General features: G+C 46.7%; 1 protein-coding gene across 1 annotated transcript in view; it reads right to left on the reverse strand.

The window, feature by feature from the left end:
• Nucleotides 1-16,299, reverse strand: part of LOC122400286 (protein tramtrack, alpha isoform) — a 38,255-nt gene extending 21,956 nt beyond the window's left edge. The window contains exon 1 of the mRNA XM_043401664.1: nt 15,595-16,299. The gene's annotated coding sequence lies outside the window, so the exon portion shown is untranslated. The remainder of the gene's footprint in view (nt 1-15,594) is intronic.
• Between the last annotated feature and the right edge of the window lie 254 nt (nt 16,300-16,553).

The raw sequence follows: 16,553 nt of genomic DNA on the forward strand, positions 1-16,553 counted from the left end.
CGGACACACCAGTCAGCCAGTCAGCCAGCCAGCCGTTGACACGTCGTGGAACAAAGTCACTGTCACGGCGGCGCAACACGTTCCGAGCGCATAAGAGAGGGGGGAGAGAGGTGGAGCCCTCGCTCCAGGCGAGGGTGGCAAACGAGAGAGAGAAAGAGAGAGGGGGGGAAGACAAAAAAGGTGTGCGTAACGTAAGGTAACGTAACCGTGTCGCGTCGCGACGTGTCACGACGACACCACGAGAGCCACGAGAAGCGCCGAGAGTACGGGCTGCAGCTCTCGAGCCTGGATAGGACTAGCACGGTACACGCGGGGGGGGGGGGAGATCGGCGACCGCCGTTATTCTTTATCGGAGCATGAGACATCTGTCGTAATAAGTGCGGACTAAAAAATAGTGCGTACGCAGGGAGAGAGGAGAGTGAGAGAGAAGAACGGAGAAAAGAGAGTCGATGGTGGGGAAGAGCTTTATGCCTGTGGCCGCATCGGCCGTGGCCTCCCCTTTCACCCCACCTCACTCTTTGCTTCTCCTCGCGCCCTCTTCCCGAATCCCTCTCCCTCCCACTCCACCTCCCCCCTCCGTACGCCCTCCGCGAAACCGTTTCCATCTCTTTCTCGCGCCCTCGTCGAGGCCCACCCCGCTTCATCCGTTGGCCCGCGAGACGAAAATGCACAAAGCTAACGACTTCCAATTAAAAGCGCTGGACTCGGGAATTTTTAAGGCGACGAGTCGCGTCACGGACAACGCGTGCCCCGATCCCGATGACGGTACCACCGGGGATTATCGCGCGCGGATAGGCCGCGCAACGCTTCTCGAGTATATCCGGTTCGGTTTAGATACCGTTTCGCTTTTTCGTCGACGGTTAGCCAGAAGCTACTACTTGTCCAACAGCGGCGTGAACGCGTTACACCGTTCCCAGGAGCCTCGAGGAAACGGTACAGGGGCCACGGAACGTCTAATTACTAGATCAAGGGAAGATATAGGTGGAACACCCTTATAGAGATTCGATCTTTTAAAGAATTAAATTTTAATCGATCTTCGAATTAGACGGATCACTCGAGGTGCACGTGACGTTGTATCGCATCTTTGGGTTTTCTGCCATGTTCCCTCGGCGAGCCATTAATTTTTCAGCCCGTAGCCTCGATTCTGCAAACACGGAGGTGTACGGGAAGCGGCGCGAAGCATCCTGAATATACACGTTCAAGGGCAACTGACTCATAAGAGTCACCGTGGCGTGTTCCATAGGAAACGGTGGCCAAGGTATTCGTCCATCGATAGCCAGGGGTGGGGAATAAAAAGGCCGTCGCGTTTGTTTCTGTCTCAATGGCGTACCGTTGAATGAGAATAGCGACGTAGACAACGATGTCGAACGCGCCTGGTGGTTCGTTTCTAGATCATTTGATCGCTAATCGGCGCACGGGCCCAGAGATATATTGAAAAAGCAGTCTTGCAAGCTTCCTTTTCCTGCGTGTCTCGCTACTTTATCAACAATTTATCAATTGATATTTGCAGATTCGCTCCTTTTAGACTTGTTAATTAACGAGAGAAAAGTTTTCTTTGATATTTACCCGAATGGCGTAACTGTATTTCCCGTTGATATTGAATTTCAAAGCAGTACTTTAAATTAATGATCGTAAGTCGGATAAAATTTTTATTCGCGTAAGATAAGGATCAACTATCGTCAAACGATGAAAAAGGGAAAGGAATAAACAGACGCGAATAAATGATTTACCCCATACGAGGATTAGGCTTCCAACGCAGCCTTACTTTCCGAAAACTCCGTTTACCCTGTGAAATGCAATGTTTCGTCCACGCGTGTTGTCTTCATTTTTAATACAGCAAATACAGACGTTAAGTAAATAGAGGAAAAATAAAAAAATTTACGGTTTTCGCGCTGCACAGTTGGTCTAACGGGGTAAAAATGGAGTGCGAACCGTGTGATTCATCGCGCAAACACTCGATTTTTCTGTTTTCAGACTCGGTTGCGCCCGCGAAGCGATAAACGTTTTATTTAGAAATATTTTGCCGCTGAATTAATTCCGACATAAAAGGATTAATTCCTGTACGCGATGTTTTTTTTCTCTCTCTCTCTCTCTCTCTCTCTCTCTCCTACCCCTACCACGACGAGTCAACGATCGCGAACGCATCAGGGTATTTTCACCGGGAACGTTATTTCGCACCTATCGTCCCGTTGGCGGGTCGCGTGACGGCGATTGCTCGACCCAAGGTCAACGGAAACGTTCCTCCGTCGAGGACTCGGACGTCCAAAGAAATCTCCCAAGACCCAGGATTAGGATTGCTCGGCGGGAAACGTTTCTAGGCGATCTAGACGAAGTATAGGTGCCACAGCCCTCAGCTTCGGCTCCTAGGAATCCAATCAATAAATATTACAATGGAACCCCTAGAGAAGTAGGGGAGCATCCTCCTCTCGCCCTCGAGTCCCTCCGTCACCGCGCCACGTCCTCTTTCTCTCTCCCGGTGCTCCTCCGGCTGTCGCGTCGGTGGAAAAAGGATCTGTCCTACGTCGCGCTCTTGCAGTCGTCGCGTTCCTCGTCCTTCCACGCCTCTCGTCCGCGAAACTCTTCTTCTTTCTCTCTTGCTCACTTTTTTCCATCGCTTTACCCTACTCCTTTTACCCTACTGCAGCCCCTCCGCCTTTCTCGCCCCGTTCCACGGTCTCCCTTGTTCCCTTGCCCTTCCTAAACCCGCGCCAACCCTCCTCCCCTACTCAACGCGCGCGCACACACGCACACGCACACTCACACACGCACACGTACACACGCATACGTACACACACACGCACACGTGCAACCCACAGCCCACACCTCTTCGTCCCTCTCATCCAGCGGCGTTTACATTTTACTTTTCTAGTAGCGAATTAAAACCGCGTTCATGCGCAGCCCGCGGAAGGGCGTAATGATTTTTTGAGGGGCGAATCGAGTGGGGTCGCCTACAGCACCGTCGGAGGGGGTAGTAGCTGCGGGCGCGAGCTTAGCAGGAGCAGGACGGCAGAAGGGATCGCGAGACAGGCCGACTGTCGAATAGATGGATGGAAGCTAGACTCTGCCCGAGAGGAGGGGAATAACCAGATGAATAGAGAAAGAGAACCCGGTCCGTGATAAAATAGCAACGATCATGGGAATTCGACTCCTGTCTGTCAGAAATTTCGGCGACGGGGCGCCGGCCGGTATCTAGCGGCGCAGACAGAAAGGGATCCTTGGACAACCCTGCCCTACGAGCTACAGACAGCCTCCGGAGTCCTTTCGTACGCGAAAAGAAACGCCACCCTTAACTACCAACTAAACGTGCAAACGTTTTAGGATACAATGTTTTCTGAAAATGTGATACCCATTGGTAATAATTATTTTGTTTTACCACGTCACAGGACTTTGAACTGTGAAACCAGAAAGAAACGAATTGGAAATGTAGTCTAGAAAGAAAGAAATGGACTCTCATTTGAAGTCGAGACGAAGGACAAAAATTTGGGTAGGACCTGTGAATATTAACGAGGTCCTAGACCAGGCTGGACCCGACATACTGTTACGAGACAACGTATTTTATCGTTTCTATAACTCACAGGCAAGGGATGACACTGTACCATCGAAAATATTTCAATGAATTACCGATTGCTTAAGGGTTCCTGCGAACGCACGTGGAGTTTTTACACACACGATATGAGCGTGTAGTATACGCGGAAGGCAGGGGTTTGACCTGAGAAAAAACCCTAAATCGAATTACGTAAAGCAGTCCAGAATTTATAGAATTCGATTCCCGTCGATCGGCGAGAAACAAATCGTAGGATAAGGAGAACGATGTGACACGATTTACAGCAAAGTTGCAGATGTTTCGATCGATCTTGGTCCGTCGCGGCTGCGTACAGTTTCGCAGCTCCACCTGCGTTTAGATTAGATCTACGCGATACGTCTCGATCCTCGTTTTCGCGATTCGCGAGGCGCATGCGAGCCGAGTTACAAAAATGATTATTCCGTTTGGAGAAATTTCGAGTTGTACAATTTACGATTGTCTGAAATCAAAGTTTTGGCCTCGCATAGAATTTTATGGCAGTTGATGTGTTAAATCGCGGGGCAGAGCGTCGTTCCCACGCTTTCCTCGCGATCTATATTTTCTAAACGGGTCGAGAGCCATCGGGACTCCCCGAGATACGGGTCCTCTCGACGCGTTAGCCGAAACTACGGGAACGGAGGATCGGAAAAACTCCGATATCATCGAAAATACCTTTAAAACAAAAGTTGGACGAAGAATGGAACAACGTAAACGCGGATTATTTGAAGAGTATAATTGGAAACATGCCTCGATGCGTAAAAATGAATAAAATTACGTCTGGTCTCGCCATTTTAGAAATAAGAAGAAAGTGAAAAATCGTAGGTGATGTAAACTAACTCGAAATATTCACACAGTGACAAGATTAACAAATACGTAATTACTTGCAATCCAAGACTTTGATTTCTTAGTATCGTGTAAGTTGGTCAATTGTTCGTTCAAAATTTGCTTTTACAGAATTGAGAACATTAGTTTCGTTTCTATTATCGTCAATGAACGTTTAAATTGGCTCGAATGTGTGGTATCATCTATAAAACGTATGCTTTTTAATTTTTCATAGCAGCCTGTAGTATTTTCGTATCCCGAAGGTCTAAATTAGATTTGTAATTGTCCCGACGTTTCGACCTTGTTTCGGGTCCACTTCGTGAACAATTTAAATTGAGGTTAAAGCAACCGCGAATATGTATATATACATATGCATGGATTGTTTTAGCTATTTTTATGGATAATATAAAACGTAAAGTAGTCGATCGATTAAAGAGGTTATAAAAAATGGAAACTGCAAGTTTGTTTCAACCTTTGTAATTTATTGGCCATTTTCGAGTTTGTGCTATCCGGGACAAATTCGACGCTCGTACTAGTTTATTTTCATTTCATTGAAATAAAATTAACTCCGACAATCCATGTACACGCGGCCGGTTTGACCTGAATCTGAACTGTTGGCGAAGCGAATCTGAAACAGGACCGAAACGTCGAGACAATTGCAAATGTAATTTAGATCTTCGAAATACGAAAGCATACGCGTTGCTCTGAAATTCCAAAGAATATTTTCGAAAAATCTACAGTCAGACATTTAAAGGAAGTATTATTTAAACATTTCTATTTGTAACGAGTGTCGCAAGGAAATGCTATAATTCTGTAAATAAACGTAAGTTGTTCTCCATATAACCCATAAACACACTGCGTTTCGTCTATAATCGAAAGATTCAAAGTTGTGATCGTTTTCGTTGGAAACCCCGTCAGATTCCTTAATTATTATCATCGTTGTCAGCTGTGGAAGGTGGCAAATGGCGTGATTTTGCGCCACAGTGTATAGAAACTAGATTCGAAGGGAATAAATTGAACCGCGAGAGAGGAGACGTTGCGTGGAGCGTTCGAATGGGACGCGACGCTGTGCTCCTGTCCGCCTAGCAATAGACGTGGACTACTTGCATCGGCGGCTAGTGCGTGTCTAGTCCTATAGAGTCTTGTTCCACTGCAACTATCGCTGTACTCGTACTACTGCAGCCGGCGTCGCGTCTCTTCTTCACGCTACTACTCGAACGACGCGTCCGAGCGCGTGCTTTCGCGAATCGAATTCTTAACGCGTTCAGCGCCGGGGGAAAAACGATAAAAAAGCTTGTAACGTACGATGAAAGAATTTCTCCGACGCGTAGCACGGTAACATCTCCATTATTCGAGCCACCAGGCGGTCACGACCGTTCGATTAATGCGATTCCTTTATGCCTACGGTGAAATAAATTTATCCTTTCTTTTACCGTTCCGTTAACACTATTCCCACCTGCGTCAGCATTCAGCAATTTATTATTTATTTTATTCTTTTCTTTTCTTTATTCTTAATTGTTGAATCTTCCTTGGTTGTCCACGCGTTAATATATTTCGATGAAAGTAACCGTGCCTTTTAACACGTTGAGCGCCACGCGTAATTCTAAGACAATCCCGTTCAGGCCACGCAATTTCGGAAATTAGCAGTCCATCTTACAAGTTGTGACAAAGAAAACATTCCACCGAGCAGAATTGCAAGAAGATCCAAAAAAGAACACAAACTCCAAAGAAAATCGGGAAAAGTCTCTGAAGTTCGAAAGTACTGTAAATTATGTTATGACAAAAATGTAAGAAAAGATGGTAGAGAGATGGCAAGGAGAAAGACCAAGCGTGTTGTAACATTTTGTAATACTTGTGAAGGAGAACCATTTTTATGTTTGCCATGTTACAATGAATCCCATTAATCCTGTAATGATACCAAATTAAGTAAATTTTCTGTAATTCCGTAATAGTGTAAATTTTATAGTTCTCATGTTACACGCTGTCAGCCACCGATGGGTGACGCGGCCTAAACGGAAAGTCTAGTGTCAGCCACCGATGGCTGACATGGCGCTCAACGTGTTAATGTATGAAAAGTGTTAACGAAGAGTAGTGTTCTGATAGTTCTAGCGGACTGATCTTTTCTTTATTCTTAATTGTTGAATCTTTCTTGGTTGTCAACGCGTTCATATTTCGATGAAAGTAATTGTGTCTTTTGATGTATGATAAGTGTTAACGAAGAGTAGTGTTCTGTTACTGCCCGAGAGTGAGTATTGTTCATTGGCTAAGCATCGATGATATCGTTTTGGCTGCGAGTGTATAGCCATGATATGTCTATTTCAGGGAAGGACGGGATAGTGAATCGGTAAAAATCCGTGGTTCGAACCGTTTTACTTTTCCCAGCGTGTCCCCGAGTCTCGCGCCGACCCAGTTTTCCATCGGTACTCGCGCGATTAATTGAGACACGATGATCCGCCGAATATATTTGCGTCGAATATACGTATTCTCCGACCTAAAAATACGGAAAATAGGTCGCGGCGGCTGTATTTTTAATTGCGCTGCAGACATCCACGTAGACGGGTGCATCTGTCACCGGCTGCCCGCGATCGGGACGTACGAAACCGCGCGGGTTCGATTACGATCTGCCAAAAACGCTGGATCAAACCGCGAATCTAGGTGGGGGGAAAAAAGTCGAGACTCCCAAGGTTTCCAGAACCAAGAAATTTCACTCTCGAATCTGCTCGGTGACCAGCTGCGCGAACAAAAATGACACGACGTCGTAGCGTTTCCTTAAAATATTTTTCCTCGATTCATTTTTTCACTTTATCAGACATTGTTTGCATCCAAGTACAAAGACTAGGTGTACGTATAAAACCGCGGTAGAAATGGCGTTAAGATATCTGATGCTCTTATCAGCTGCACAAAAAAAGTGACACGAAGTCGAAGCATTTCCCTAGAATATTTTTCCTCGATTCATTTCTTCACTTTATAAACAATTGCATCCAATTACAAAGGTGTAAAAAAGGCCTAGGTATATGTATAAAACCGTGGTAGAAATGGTGTTAAGAAATCTGAAGCTCTGATGAACTGCACAATAAAAATGACACGAAGTCGAAGCGTTTCCTTAAAATATTTTTCCTCGATTCATCTTTTCACTTTATAAACAATTGCATCCAAGTACAAAGGTGTAAAAAAGAGTAGGTATACGTATAAAATCGCGATAGAAATGACGTCTGAGGCTCTAAACGAGTTTACAAACGAAACGTAAACCTGTGTAAAATTTTGAATTCGATATTCAGAAATAACGTTTGCCCTGGCGATCTGCAAATGGAGCGCGGGGCTCGAGTTGGCGAAACGCAGACGGCCGTAGACATGGGCCAACGAGCGAGGCGACATTTTTTTCAGCCGTACGGTGGTTGTGGGTGCGAGCATATGCACGCGTGCACATGTGCATGTGCATGTGCGTGACACACGACGAGAAACAAAGAAGCGACGAAAGAACCGCGCGACCGCTCGCTCGCATAAATACCAGAGGCCGACTCACGCCTCTAGCGATGAGATCGAGTACATAACGCTGCAGTTCGTAAGAAATTCCAAAATAGCGGTTACTATAGTGAGAGAAAAAAATTTAAGCAGGTAACGAGACGGAGATCGCGAGAAAAAGCATAGATCGACAAGACGGATCGATCCGAAAAGGAACGAAATAATGGTCGCGTAGAAAGTTTGCAAAGTTGGAAATTCTGGTAATTAGATACGGAGAAAGTAAAATTTGTTCGGAATTTACGCGTACGATAATGTGGCATATTATGGGAGCGACCGAGGACACGCGTTGGATTTAATTGACTCACGTAGTTCGGAACAGGTAATGGAATGGCTAACGATTTTAAATATAAAGAGGACTCGAGGTGTAAACAGCCAATATATGCGACGCTACGCTGTTTTACAAAATACTACGTTTATTTTCTTGCTCTTTATATCGTGGCTGAACTCCTCAAATTGTGTTTTGCCCGTTTAATACCCTGGTTCGTGTGTCGACGTAGGTATGAATTGGTCCGTTCGCGGGACGCGATTCGTCATAATCAGCTGTGTCAGTCGAATTTTAAGGAGCGCGAAAACCCCGGCCCATTGTTTCTCTCTAATTCGGCGGCGGTCGGTTGCAATACGCCGTGGATACTGTTACCTTAACGATATGCGCGCGCTACTAATTAATCGGGATTCCATGCGACATCCGGCCGCCTTTACGCGGAAAGAATTTCTACCGGCAGAACGTGGAACCTTGACGCCTCCTCGTTCGCCAAACATCGTGACAGCGTGTCGCTTACACGGCAATTCGGAGGAAAAATTATTCGACGGTTTGAACGGTACCAAATGTAACCTTGAATAAATCAAATTGAAAACACAAATGACGCGAATTTGAAAAGAATGCAGTTGAAGTTCTTGAAATGTGCGTTCCTTTATTAGTATCTTAAGAAATAGTGTTGAGAAAATTTGTGCAGTACTACCTGAGGAGTCTCGAGCTCAGTTATTCAGAAAACCATCAAAGAACAGCGTTTTCGTTTTGTAAAGCTACGTTAATTAAATACGTACTTAGGTCGAGACTCCGTCGTATTTACTTAGCAAATAAATATTCAAAAAATAGGAATTTGTAGAACAGACATGCATGTTCGTTGCAATTTTCGAGCGATAATAACGTTTGAACATTTTTGCAGATTCAGCTTTCTCCGTCCTTGGACGGCTCTGTAATACACTCGGATATTTTTCGCGTTTATATTTTGGCGCGCGCACGTTTCAGATACGCATTCTGTTTAGTCTAAGCACCCTATGTAAATATTTTTCGATCGCCGCGGGGCAGTCCCAAGTATTTCCAGAACCGATACCGAAACCGACCACGCCGTCGACAAATCGCTGTCTAAAACCTATCGAATATCAATTTTTCTACGTATTTGTTCGAAACGTTGCACATGCTTTTACTGGAGCGTTCGAATACCGTTCTGGGAAGCGTTTCGATCAATAATATTCAGGTTAACAATGCCATCCGACGCGAGACGTTATGTTTGTCAGGCCACGATTTCGAAAGTGAATTCCATCGTATTCTTTAATATAATAATAGTAATATAAAAATCAGATTCTACGGCTGGAAAATTTTTTAAAACTGTTTTAGAGAATGTGCAAATAATAAAAGTATTAATTTGACTGTTAAAGCACTGTAGGCGAAGTGTGTTCGAGAAGGAATCATCGGCGCCTCGATAAGAGCCCGAAAGCGAGCTGGTTTCGAGTCCGGGGCACAAAGCTCGTTCTTTGCCAGATCAACGCGTACATTCAAATGCATGCATATTCGCGAACGACGTCTCGCCAGTGCTTCTCATAATGGGCAGTGTTTCTCTGTAACACGCGCTCGCTAGGAGACTGGCCGGAGCCTGGCGATGAATTTCAATGAACGTCCACGCGAAATGCATATTTGCCTAGCAGCGGGCAGACCCGATCGCGATAAGATACCGGCCGCGACGCGGCGAGATCGCGTTTCGACGATCGGAGGCGATCGCGAATTTTCAATACCGAGCCGCGCGGTTGAACGGCACGACGATCGCAGAAGGAAACCGAGGCCAAACGCAAAAATCACGAAACTGCGCGCCATTTCGTATTCGCCAATAATCGAAACGATCCACGGGCGACGATCGTAAATCACGAGCCAAAGGCCAGTCGTGTTAAATCCTCGCCGAGGTTACTCTAACATCCGTCTCGCCTAAATAACGTATTCAAGCCGGGGCTCTAATTTCACAGATAACGCGGACGTCGCGTAATCTAGTTGCTAGGCGTCTAATCTAATCGGTCGATTCGGATTATGTGCATGCATACCTGCGGCGCAGACCGAAAAATCCGACCGAATAGAATCGACGACGAAACGAACGAGCGAGCGTGACTCGTCGAACGCTTCGCGACAACCGGCTGCCGCTCATTAAATTTAATTAGGCCCCCCTTTATTTTTAAAAACGCCGCTTAACTGGGTCGATCCTGTCCTGGAAGCTCGTTCTCTTTCGGCCCCGCAGCCACGACCATTTCTTTGCTAATTCCGCCATCGACCAATTGGAATTTTACCAAGGAAACGATCCTCGCTTCCATTCGGACTCTTTTCGCGCGCTGAACGATAGATTTACGGAAACCGCCATTTTCGTACGAAATTCACGCTCCGTGTAATCGTGTAACACGTTACGAGCAACTTGCCGTTTCTTGCCGCATATATCGATTCGTGGAATCGATTTGAAAGTTTCGAGCACTCGTTAGTGCGAATAATAATAAATTTATATCGAGACTCGACGATAGTAGATAAATGTACACGTGTCGTTGATTAGACCGAAACTATCGTTCCTTCGAGCGTAACAATTTTGCTTATTGGTATCTCTGTTTCAAGCCACTCTTTTCGACGAGAGAACATAAAATTGGCCATTTGGTTTAATACTGTTTCTACCAAATACGTCGAATGACATTTTTATATACCATGCAATTTTTATGCTTCAATCAACTGTCATTTATACTTAGTATTAATCTACATTATTTTTAAATGTTCTTTGCAATCTCATTACATATGCAACAAAACAGATTGTTGCACGTTACTGAAGGAAAAAAAAGGACCAGGTTAAAAGTTTCTTTATCCGAATCTCCGTTACCCAAGTACTCCATCATCGGAACACTGCGTTATTTGAACGTTTTATTATACGAACATAACACGTCCTTGTAGAATATCTCACCTCCTATCGAAACATTCGTCATACTTTAGCACGAAACTGACAAAGTATTCGGATAAGTACTCCTAATTTCGACATTAACTCGATTCAACAGAGTCCATTTCATTTCTATCTTTGTCTTCAATACCGAGATTACAAATTCCATCTCTAGGTTATAAAGTGATACGTAGATGGGAAATTTTTATTCTCAAAACGCTACAGAATGCACGTAATATGCAAAAATATAAAAACCAGTACTCTAAAAAGCTTCCATTTCATTAGTTCTATTAATAAAAATATAAGCTTTGTCCTCAATACCGAAATTACAAATTCCATCTTTCGGTTATAAAGTGATACGTAGACTTGGGACTTTTATGCATTTATGGGAAATTTTTATTCTCAAAAAGCTACAGAATGCACGTAATATGCAAAAATATAAAAACCAGTACTCTAAAAAGCTTCCATTTCATTAGTTCTATTAATAAAAATATAAGCTTTGTCCTCAATACCGAAATTACAAATTCCATCTTTCGGTTATAAAGTGATACGTAGACTGGGGACTTTTATGCATTTATGGGAAATTTTTATTCTCAAAAAGCTACAGAATGCACGTAATATGCAAAAATATAAAAACCAGTACTCTAAAAAGCTTCCATTTCATTAGTTCTGTTAATAAAAATATAAGTTTTGTCCTCAATACCAAAATTACAAATTCCATCTTTCGGTTATAAAGTGATATGGGGACTTTTATGCATTTATGGGATATTTTTATTCTCAAAAAGCTACAGAATGCACTTAATATGCAAAAATATAAGAAACGAGTACTCTAAAAAGCTTCCATTTCATTAGTTCTATTAATAAAAATATAAGCTTTGTCTTCAATACCGAAATTACAAATTCCATCTTTCGGTTATAAAGTGATATGTAGACTGGGGGACTTTTATGCGTTTATGGGAAATTTTTATTCTCAAAAAGCTACAGAATGCACTTCATATGCAAAAATATAAGAAATGCGTACTCTACAAAGCTTCTAGCTAATTCTATTAATAAAATAATAAGTTTAATATGCACCCTTCTTTACAAAGTTTTCGAAATGTACAATAGTTAACCCATTAATATAAAAGGAAACTACTAGCAGAACTGTTGGACTTCGGTACGTCTATTACGGTGTTCGAATAATTTTTCTACGTAAATGATAGCGGAAGTAGCGAATCTTGGAGATTTCTGGGCACAGAAAAATGCAAAGTTACGTAACGTGATGGAGTAATTGCGAGTTTTCGACGGTCAGACACGCGTTTAAAAAGACTGCGAGACGGCGGACGCGACGGGCCTTCCGCGACACGCAGTTCCTGCGGAACTCGAAGAAAGGAAACGGGAGGGCGGAGAAGAGAATGGGAGAAATAACGGGTGCGAGAAGCAGTGCCCTCCGCCGTTCAAGGAGAACAAACCGTTATCGGAGGATGTATACCCCTTTCCAGGTGCAGGTGCCAAGCGGGAAGACCGAGAACGCGTTAATGCCAGAGATCGGCTGGAAATTCGACGACATTGTAATTTCATCCCGTACGAATCGGGCTTCGAGACACCTGTTCCGCGCGCAGATTCTCGCCGTTGCGTTGCCTGAAAAAAAATTTCCAGCCACGTTCGTCCCCCGTCGATGTGAATCTAACCCTTCGCGGTCGCGCGGAGAGATTCGGAATTAAATTAACGGATAAAAAATTGGTTATTTCAACCCCCATAATTTTCAATCGGGTTTACGTCCGCTGGGCGGTTCGACCGGAACAAGATACGAGTCCAGCTCGAACGGGAAAAACGAACCGACAGATTCCAAAATATTTATTCGCGAGCGATCGAGATTCTTTCCTGCCTCGATCGTCCTGACGCGAAACGAAAACGAGGCCAATTGGAATTTGCAGCGCGGTGGAGGGGGAGGGGGGCTGGCGAAAATATCGCGGCGCATTTTGCAACGACGACAGATTGCTTTCTCCACGTGTTATTGTTTTACGAAAACACGAACCGCGCCGCGGCGCACACGATCGCGCGCGAGCACGACGAAAGTGTATCGTTAGATGTCGAAACGACGCGATCGAAGTGGTTCCACGGTAAACGAACCGTTTCGCCAACTCATCGAACCGCGGGTTGCTTAAAAATGGCACCTCGATCGTGCAAAAATCCGTCGACGCTCGTTGAAAAGGCGGGTTTTCGTCGACGAGAGTGCGACGTCGAATCTCTCGGTTTTGCGTCGCACGAGCTTGCACACACTGGTGCTCGCGCGTACGCGAGGTACGTGTGTATGCAGGCAGGAGCACCTGGGCATCTATGCGTCATTGTGGACGATAAAAAAAAAAAAGTCGTAAGGCTGCCATAACGCAAGGAGAACGTCGACAAAACAGTGGCCCCGACTAGTAAAGCTGGTTTGTCTTTTCCCTCTTTTCTACGGTCGTTCACGGTGTTGCCCGATAGAGATCATCGACGCTCCAAAGCGTTCTTTTTCCCCCAAAATCCGGCCGCGATTTTAACGATATTTACGCAACCGCCCGGGACGACATCTTTATTCTCGCGTTTAAGTCATCCACGGCTTCGCGAGTGCTATTGTTCCGCGAACCGCGAGGAACTATTGTTTCCCTACCGTATTATACCTTCGTTACGTTTCCAATTTGCTAACTCTGCTCGACGATCGCCGAGAACGCAACGAAAGGTAAACAAAATGAATAAAAAAAAAAATCCGCGTATCCTTCTAGCGAGGACAGAATCAACGGCTTCGTAGGCGAGCGTCGAAGCCTCAAGGCTCCTGGGATCTCGCTTCCAAACTCACGTTCAAGGATCGGCTTTGTACAGAGGAATTTTTATTGGCCGCAGCGCTGCGTCTGACGCGCGCATAATATACGCGCGCAGGCGGTCGAGTGAATTTTTTTGAGAAGTCACGCGCGCGCCAGCCAGCCACACACACACACACACACAAAGAGAGAAAGAGAGAAAGAGAGAGAGAGAGAGAGGCTTTTTATTTTTTACCGTTGCTTCCCCCTCGCTTTTCCTTCTTCTTTATCCGGGCGTTCGGTATCGCGAGATCTATTTATACCTAGTCGGACGGTGTTTTCAACTTGCAGCGGCATCGTGTAACAAACGCCGCGTCCATCGTAAAAATAAGGGATCTGCACGGATACGTTGCACGTCCCGCGGCAAGAGAGGGGGAGAGGATTCGCGAAACGGGCGAAGTGACGCGGCACGTAGGGTAAAAACGACGCTGTAGGTTCCTCGGTGCGAAGGAAAAGAGGAATCGTAAAGTCGGATCGGCACCGGTGACCTTGGCGAGTAACAGGCGATTTCCTCGTACGGCTATTTTCGTCGGTTTTTCCTAATTCGACGGTGCAAATACAAGCCCGTGAAAAAACAAACGATCGCCCCGGCGCGATCGCCAGCGACCAGAGAGGCTGGGTTTAATTGAATCTCGTCGGGGCGGGAGGCGGGCGAGGGACGGGGGTTCTCTCTGTCTCTGTTTCTCCGGGGCAGCGAGAGCACGTCGGGTTTTACGAGACGCGAATTTTTGGTGAATGAACCAGGGGGGGCGAAGCGAAAAAAAAAAAGGAGAGAAGGGAAAAACGTGACGACGAGCGGGGGTGTGTGAAAGAGAGACGGACGACCGAGGGAAAAAGCGAGAGGAGGCGCGGAGCGCTTGGTACGCAGGAGCGACTAGGAAAAACCGGGCAAAAAACACGGAGAAAACGAGAGTGAACGAGGAAAGCCAGGGTCGAGCTTAACCGTACGTGGAACGTACACACGGTACTCGTAACACGCGGCCCGGAGCGATGCGCGGCGCGCGACAAAAGGATCGGAACGCTCGCTCGCTCTCACAGAGAGATTACGTCATTTCCAGCCAGCCTCTAACGTCTGGCATTACGTTCGTCTAGCGGTCGTCTAGCCGGCTCGGCGTGGCGCGGCTATCCCTGTTCGGACTAACACACTAACTATCGGGGCCGGTTACGCGTTTCTCTGCTACCTTTCGCGCGTAGCTACTCTAGCGCGACGCGTCTCGACTAGGTGCCACCAGACCAAACGCACACACCGAGATGATGCGGTGGCGCGGCGCGTCGCGGCGTGGCCGTGTGGAGGCCGTGCGTATGCGTCGCGTCGCGTCGCGCCGCGCCACGAATAAATGCACACGTAGTCGCGTCGCGTCGACAGGCGATAGCAAGCGAGATCGCGCGCGGTGTGCGTGCACGCTTAGCTAGCGCGACACCACACGACACAGCATACGACGCGGCGGCCGACACACACGTTTCGTTTCGTTTCGTTTCATCTCTCTTTCTCTCGCGGGTTGCTCTCGCCGCTGCCCGCGGGACGCAGACGATCGGTCGTTTCCTTTCTGCCACGCATATACACACGACGCGCTCTCCCGCTCCTCCTTTCTCTCTTACGGGCGTCCCGCGCGCGTACTCTCTGTCGGCGGTCTCTCGCTTTCGAAGCCGACAGAGACGGGCGGCCGAAGGCCACCGCTGTCAGCTGTGAACGTACCTTGATCGTCGAGCGCGAAGTAAAGTGTGGGGCTCCTTTGCCCGGTGTCCTTGTCGTCGGTGCTAAACCCACCGTTTGAGACTGTCGGATGCGACGACGATCGCGAGCAAGCCTTCTTTCCTTGTCCTCCGCGACTCCGGGCGGCCGGCTCCTCGTCGATTCGTCGGTCTGACCTATGCTCGCTCGACCGTCTCTCCTCCGAGCCGTCGATGAAACGCACAGAGACAGCAGACCGGGAAGCGTATGGATTTACTCGAGTTTCCTTAAGCCACGCAATCGTTTCTCGCGGTCTCGTGCGTTCCGGAGGGTCCCGAGGACTCTCGTGGGTCCATCCTCGTGAGAAACGACGCACGATGCACGAATTCTCGACGTACAAAGAACAATCGGATCCACCGAAGGTGTAACACTTCCTTCCGCGATCGCAACAATCCCTTGTTCCTTTTCCTTCGTAACCACGTTTATTCGACGCGAATGCGCGTACAGTTACGGTCACACTGTTATACCCCCGTTAGGCCTTTTCTCGCTGCTTTGCACTGCGTTTCTTCGAGCCCTCGGTTACGGGGGGGTTGTCACTCGCGCCTCCGAGGACGAAGAGGACGAAGAAGATACGCGTAAACGGAAATGGATCCTCTGCGTAACGTGGCCGGCGATGATTCCCATACGTTTCGACGGTGCTCGGCTTCACACGGTCGCTGTTCTTCCTTGTTCCGTCCTCGCGGCGACGAACAGAATCGAGGCGCGAAAAAGTAAAAAAATAAAGAAAACGACGCACGCGATACGCACTCCCGTGTGTCTTGTCTCCCGATGGCGCAGAGGACACGAACGCGAGAAACGTTATCGGCGATCGACGATCGAGGGGGGGATCGCACGATCGAAGTTTCTTGAAACGATCTAAAACGTTTGATCTCGCGTCGATGAGTAAGAAGGATCCCGCGTCAAAGTATCCGGTATTATCTTGC

This window comes from Colletes gigas, unplaced genomic scaffold (genome assembly GCF_013123115.1).
Source record: "Colletes gigas isolate AHSC1104 unplaced genomic scaffold, ASM1312311v1 Colletes_gigas_Sc00016, whole genome shotgun sequence".
Lineage (NCBI taxonomy): Eukaryota > Metazoa > Arthropoda > Insecta > Hymenoptera > Colletidae > Colletes > Colletes gigas.